This window comes from Portunus trituberculatus, chromosome 38 (assembly GCF_017591435.1).
Source record: "Portunus trituberculatus isolate SZX2019 chromosome 38, ASM1759143v1, whole genome shotgun sequence".
NCBI classification, from domain to species: domain Eukaryota; kingdom Metazoa; phylum Arthropoda; class Malacostraca; order Decapoda; family Portunidae; genus Portunus; species Portunus trituberculatus.
Genome location: NC_059292.1, coordinates 26,169,043 through 26,176,542, shown reverse-complemented (window position 1 = coordinate 26,176,542; position 7,500 = coordinate 26,169,043). Strand labels below are relative to the sequence as shown.

Here is a 7,500-nt window from a genome sequence, read left to right as displayed (position 1 = left end):
TTTACGAATTGTTGGTACTTTCTTGAAATCATCGTTCTCCGTGTCTATCCTTTGATTAAAATTACATCTAAGTACGCCCCGGGGCCTCTTGTTTTTCGGGACAGATTGCTCAGCTTTCTTCCACTCTTTATATTACCTTTCATGAATCAATACTGTTAAATTCTTGTTCACTCTTCATTAGCATCAGATTCTCTTCTTCGATATTAGTAGATTAAGATTATCTTTCGTTACATAGTTTACTTAAATCAATCACAAACAACTTCAGTCCTTGCAGATACCTTTAGCAAAGCCAGTCGATGTAATTATTACCTACAGAATTACTATAAACCTTCCTTGCCATATTTTTATCACCTTTACTGAAATAAACTCAAATAAATATTTTCGCGTTACTCTTACGTCTCGTCATTAGTGATATTATGACGAACATTCAATACTCTTATCGTCAGAAGTACCGTGAATCGCCGTATTAATCCCTTCATTATGGACACAGCGTGAGGTAAAGCATTTATCAACCATGCCCTTGATTGTAGCTAATAAAAACTCCCTGAGAAGATAATCCCTTCACCACGACATCTAATAATTGACAGCAAAAAAAGCACCATGCAAAGTCTTTACAGGTACTGAGAAACGTGTATAAAGAGGAATAAAAGAAGAGGTTTTACAGTTTCCAGCCGGTAGTATGTTTAGAAGGGGTTGTAGACTAAATGAGAGAGTGGAGAGAGGTTTGGTGAGTATGGAACAATGTGGCAAGTACATATTAAGGATTTTTTCTTTATTATTTTCTTTTATTATTACGTGTGTGTGAATAGCTAAGTAATTCATATTCAAGTTACTGATGTTTATTCCCATTTCATCTTACACTTATAAAAAAAAATCATTACATGCATTGCAGGTCATAATACGCTCTGTCAACCTCTCAATAGGAAGAAATATTTTGATCACAACACTGATGTAAAAAGGATTTAATACGTCACATTAGATCTCTTTTAGATTTCTTATACAACTGAAGCTGGATATACTCTCTCTCTCTCTCTCTCTCTCTCTCTCTCTCTCTCTCTCTCTCTCTCTCTCTCTCTCTCTCTCTCTCTCTCTCTCTCTCTCTCTCTAATAAAAGATACTCCTGGTGAATTCTGAATTACATCGTTACCTGGGCTACTTTTAATTAACTTTTCCTTGTGTCCAGGTGGGATCGGATGAAAATAATTTAGCGGCTCCATCGCCGGTAAAACTTCAATCTTTTATTTTTTTCTAACTGTCTGATCAGCATTCTTAAAAATGAGATATCCATTCTAAAGAGAGGGAGAAAAGTCCAATCTCACACACAAACTTTTCTTCATTGTATTCGTAGCTGTCTCGGGAAGATATTAACTTTACTCTGAAGGGTTGCTCGGGCCGGCCTTGTCTTGAAAGATGTGGAGTTTTAGAGTTATGAATGATACCTTAGATTTGTTTCTCCCCAAGTTCCAATGTGTTGTAATTTTGCCTCATTTTTTAAAAGTGGCAGACTCAATTGTATTTCATCATGCCAGGCTTTCTTCCTTTGCTGTCTGTTTAAGGAATTAATGAGGTTTGTCTCATTTTTGTTTTAGAGAGAGAGAGAGAGAGAGAGAGAGAGAGAGAGAGAGAGAGAGAGAGAGAGAGAGAGTTAGTGAGAGAGAGTGAGAGAGAGAGAGAGAGAAAAGGGGAAACGAGGCTGTAGATTATTGTTCTCCACGTCCATCCCCATCACCACAATACCTCATATTTTTTTCATTACGATAGCGCCTGGTCACCTTATGGTAATCACAAGTAATTTCATATATTCACACAGATGAGAACAATTGACGATGTTCGTAATATGTTAATTAAATCTTGCCACCCGTGTGTTCCTTTGATCATGAGGAGAAACGTGTAGGCATGTGTGTGTGTGTGTGTGTGTGAGAGAGAGAGAGAGAGAGAGAGAGAGAGAGAGAGAGAGAGAGAGAGAGAGAGAGAGAGAGAGAGAGAGAGAGAGAGAGAGAGAGAGAGAGAGAGAGAGAGAGAGAGAGAGTGGGTAGATGCAAATAATGCATCTACCCAGCCGTTCTCATCTCACACTAACTGGGTTCCCTTGTATGAATAAAGATTTAACTGTTGTTCTTTCTCCATCTGACAACCTTGCCGTCCATGTGTAAAATTTTGTATAAACTTTCATGGAGGTAAATCTGTCAGAATCCCTATTCTCCATTATTCTTGTATTTATACAGGGTCAGCTATTGTTGTATATGTACAGTGTGCATATTTATCTCATTGCCTTAATGAAATACTTACGAGCTTTTTTGTATGAATTATGTAATATGAACCTTGGTGGATGTAAGCTTTCGAAAATATCTGCTCCCAGTGAAATGGAATGCTCTGCCAGATTTAAACAGGACCTAAAATTCCTGACAACGTCATCAGGGGAGACAACATGTGGAGACAATCACGACAAATCTAACAAACTGAATTATCTGATTCTTATGAAACAGCCCTAGCCTCAGCAATACTCGTACTGCTGAGGTTCCGCTACTGGTCAAGTTTTTTAAATTTAATTAATTTATGTGTGAACTGCAAAATTTAAATACAGATCTCATAAGAAATTTCATTCTTTCGTCTATTATGCATTTACTCTATCCAAGAAGTGCATACGTCGGTGGTCAATAAATATATCTCTCTACCTATATATCTCTGGAACTTTAAGGACTAACCAAACGACCCCACGCAGCGCCATCTACAAATGGACCTCAAGTACGAACCTCAGAGATTCAAGTCACAATATCATTATCATTTAGCACTTGGTTCATCATCCACGGGCAGATAAATGGAAACCCCACACCACGCAGGAGAAAGTGTTGGATATTCCTAACCCTTAAAAACAAAAGCGTTAACTAAAATAAAACAGTAAAGGAGAGAAAAGGACCAAGAATAAAATATGCAGGTGTTTGCTGCTTTTCTGGAGGTGTCAGAAAATAGGTAGGTAGGAAAGTGGAGGGGTCGAGAGATAGAGACGTGTGGGAGGAGGGTGGGAGCAAGTTTTCATTACGTCCTCCTTCCCTTCTCCTTCTTTTCTCTTTTTAACCCTCTCCGCCCCAGCATCTCTCTCTCTCTCTCTCTCTCTCTCTCTCTCTCTCTCTCTCTCTCTCTCTCTCTCTCTCTCTCTCTCTCTCTCGTAATGTCATTTCGCAGCGGGGACACTAATTTCTTGATGAGTTATTACCTCAAAGCAGCTGCGAGAGAGAGAGAGAGAGAGAGAGAGAGAGAGAGAGAGAGAGAGAGAGAGAGAGAGAGAGAGAGAGAGAGAGAGAGAGAGAGAGAGAGAGAGAGAGAGAGAGAGAGAGAGAGATATACAACAATATAGAGAAATTAATCAAAGTGGAGCAAATGAGAAGATAATTTCTTGTACATACAATTAACACTTTATTTCCTCTCCTAGAGTTGATGCAAACAGAGCGCGAAAGAAGGATTTGTCGCTTACATTCACGTATATTAAGGTTCCTCGTATAAATTTCGCTGTACTGTTCTTTTCCTACATTTCTGATTCATTTTCTCGTGTATATTTGTCATGTTTGATAATCTTGCACAATAAATTACTTGAGAACGTGTGAGAACATTGTAAGGTGCAAAAATTTATCAGGGCTACGTGTGGCAATCCTGATAGAAAAATATACAAACTTTTTCCACTTACCATTCCTAATCTTTCAATTCACATGGCCTTATCAAAGAACAAAGGTTTTACACTGTATTAATGACACCAAAATGAGTCGTAACATTCACCTACGTATGACTAAAAAAAAAAGAAACTACTACTTAACACCGTATATGATATGCTTTGGATATGCATAATGTAACTGAATGAAATATGGAAAAAGTCACACAACTCAAGACATTTTTTGAAGTATGACGAAACAAACCACCACGCAACACAGCAATAGGTGAAAAAGGGCAGTAACGCAACACACATCAGAACAAACAGCACAACACAACGCGATGAAGAATTTTATAGTTGCATGTGACATCTGTCCGTTTGTGTACCTACCTGTCTATCTACCTGTCTATCTCTCTGCCCATATATCTATTCATATGCCTATCTTTCTACATATCTATCTATCTACTTACTCATTTATCTGTTTGCTTATCTATGCATGTATCCATCTATCTATCTGTCTACTTATCTATCTATCGAGTAAGATCACATTATCTCTCTCTCTCTCTCTCTCTCTCTCTCTCTCTCTCTCTCTCTCTCTCTCTCTCTCTCTTGACCATTAACCATTATTTTTTCTTATTTCAACACCCTGCTAATTGCACTTCGGTCCTCATCAAATAAAGACAGTGTTAAGAAAGCGGACCATAAGACGCCTGAGTGCACTTCAGTGGAAAGGGGGAAACGAGATGAGGAAAAATAAAACAAGTAAAAATAAAAAGCACTGAGCGTGAATACAAGCGAAGCACAGATGAAGCTTAATATTATCGTACGTAGATGAAAAAGACGTGGAATTATTTTTTTCTTTATTTTGGTGCTGTTTTTTTTCGCGTGTGTGTGTGTGTGTGTGTGTGTGTGTGTGTGTGTGTGTGTGTGTGTGTGTGTGTGCGCTCTGAACGATATAGTAGGATGAATCTTCTTTCTTTCTTCTTGTCCGGGAAAAAATATTGTTTCTTACTCTTCTATATGATTACAAAGGAATATATTTTGAATCTTTGTGTTAAATGGGAGGAGGTTCATGATGTCCTGACGAGTGATTCACTTATTATATGTTGGTTATGTTAAGAAATGAAGATTTGTAATTTAAATTGTGGGAACACGAAGGAAGACTGCTTCATTATAGCAGGAAAGAAAATGTTAAATGTTTACACAAAGGAGAGAAAAATATCATTTTTAACTCCCTCCCACAGATGACGTTAACCTCCGAACAATTCCCACGTTGTTTCATGCTTGGTTTTAGTGAAATAATTCTTTGTCATAGATTTTTGTATAAAAAGAGCAGCGGTCAAGATGAACAGGTACTGACGAAAAGAAAAGCATAGTAATAGAAGACTTAAATGCGAATCTTCCATTTCTGTCACCACTGTTATCCTCTCCACGCCACTGAAAGTCCTTCAACTCTGCAAATCCTGGATAGTTGGTTGTGAGTCTTGTCTTGCATCACATAAACACAATTTTGTTCCTCCTGCACCAAGGCAACATGAAATCCAAAGGTTGAAATATTCATGTCCATCAAATTCTTGTATGATTACGGGAACGAGCTGTTTTGTATACCGATAGTTATTGTTTCGTTAGGATTGACAGTTCATTTAATTAAACACGTAGATTTTTACAATGTATGCCGAGATCGAAAGTTATTAGCAAGCCTAATATGTATTATGCATGTTCTGCACTTTTGATAAACGATCCAAAAATTATCGGAGGAACAAAGACACTATAGAAATAGATGAGAAAAATAAGATGTAACTATAAATAAAGTTTCGAACTTTCAAGCAAGGTTCAGTGAAGCACCTAAAGTTCACACAGCTGAGGGACTGCCGGCTTCCAGCGTCAGTGGCGGCAGAGAGATCGGGGAAGGAGTGCGTTCGTTGCAGTGTTTCATATTCATCCCTAAGCGTAAGTGTTGGATGTCTTGTGTGGCTCTTGAGCGTGTGTTATGTGGACTTGCCTAGCTCTGTGTGTGTGTGGAGATGACAAGACGGTGCAATTATTGTTGGGATTTGTAGAGCTGCCAAAGGTGTGAGGCAGTGTAATGGTCCTGTGTTCTCGTGGAAGGTAAGGTGGTGCAGGTACTGATAGGGTGTGCAGAGAGGTCAAGGGTCGTCTGTTAATGACTGGTGAGGTTGCGAGTTAAGCTGCGCAGGTGGATGGGTGCAGTGAATAGAATTTTGCTCTTAATATTCATGGCATCCTCATTTTACCTGTGACGGATCTTAATACAATCTTAAACTTGAATTTTATGTGTATCCTTATCAGAGTTATACTTCATTATTTTGTTTCGTATTCTTCCTCCTTAACTTCTTTCTCCGTACCTGCCTCACCACCTCATCTCCCCCCCCCCAATCCTCCTCCCTTATCTCCTTTGCATATCCCTTACACCACCACCAGCAACTCGGTACCCTCAACTCAGTACCCTTATCTCCAACTCCCAACTCTCAAATAATGCCACCCTTCCTTCCTACCCCTAAAGCCACCGCCACACACCCCGACCTCTCATCACACCTACTACCGTCACTGTTCCCTCCCTTTACCACCGCACTCCAACGCCACACTATTCAAGAAAATGTTCCAATGGTGGCAGAGCGAATAATCAGATATTTAGCTTGTGTGTGTGTTGTGTGTGTAATATAGTATGTGGGAAGTGAAGAATTGGATAAAAAAAAATCGTGCCATGTGTTCCCTTCATTCATAATTATGCTTCAACTGTTTAGGTCGCACATTTCCACTGTTAGTTTTTTTTTTTTTTTTTTTTTATCCCTCGCACTGTCCCTACTCTTCGTATACATATTCCCTTGGCTCTCAGTACGTCCTTCTAACGATGTCTTTATTCAATCTGCTCCGATGTGTAATTGTAGCAGAATGATAGTGTGGAAGCTGAAATAGATCGTGGGTTAGTAGTTTGGGAGGGAGAGATAAGACATAAGTGGGGGGATAATTGTATAGATAAAGACTAGTTAGATATCTTTATTACGAGTTAAGCAAATAAATTAATGAAGACGGGTAGAATAATTGGAAATGCATGTTACTAGATAAGAGGTAATGATTTAGTAAAGTGTAGAAAGGTATAACTAGAAAATGAACAAATACGTAGACGATAAAGTAAATAGATAGATAGGTATGTAAAACACCGTAATCAAGTAGATAAATGGATAAATAGATTAAAAATATGTATATAGTTAAATTAGCATGGTATAAAGACAGAGGATGGTTAGGTAGATATATAGAAAAAATTGTACGCTAGGTAAATGTTTTAATATAAACCTAGATGAATAGGCAAGTAGGTAAATCAGATATATAGTAAATGACGTTACAGACGACCAAAGACAAATAGACAGGTAGGTAGATATAAAACTTAAAGGGTTGAATATGTAATTGATAAAAGGTGTTGCAGACAAAAGCTGGATATTCTGTGGTCCCTTCCTTTCGGATTGAGTATTGTCATGTAAAAGTAAAGTGTCTCCTACATATGCAACAGCTGACCGTTTGTGTGTCTGGCTGATGAGAAAAGCTTGACAGGGAAAGCAGTGTTGCCAGAATAGATCCTTTCAGTAAGTGCATATTTGATACAGAAAATGAGTGGTACATCCTGTGAATATATTTTACAAGGAAATGGGAGCGTGAAGGAAAGTTATAATAATGGTTTGCCTAGTATGCATTTATTTATTGATGGACGTTAAGGCAGCAGGGAATTACGTAATATATAAGGAAGCATACCTGTGGAAATGTGGATATATTTTTTCTCATTTTCTTATATAGTTTAAGAGAAAATCTAAAAGACAGAGTATGGAAGAAAATTATACTCG

General features: G+C 38.1%; 1 protein-coding gene across 2 annotated transcripts in view; it reads left to right on the top strand.

The window, feature by feature from the left end:
- LOC123515189 (homeobox-leucine zipper protein HOX21-like) overlaps nucleotides 1-7,500 on the top strand; it is a 244,689-nt gene that overhangs the window by 224,674 nt on the left and 12,515 nt on the right. The window contains exon 1 of one of the 2 annotated variants that reach the window (XR_006677815.1): nucleotides 5,460-5,593. The exons of the other annotated variant lie outside the window; for it this stretch is intronic. The gene's annotated coding sequence lies outside the window, so the exon portion shown is untranslated. Of the gene's footprint in view, nucleotides 1-5,459; nucleotides 5,594-7,500 lie in introns of those variants that run through there. 2 annotated transcript variants of the gene reach the window in all.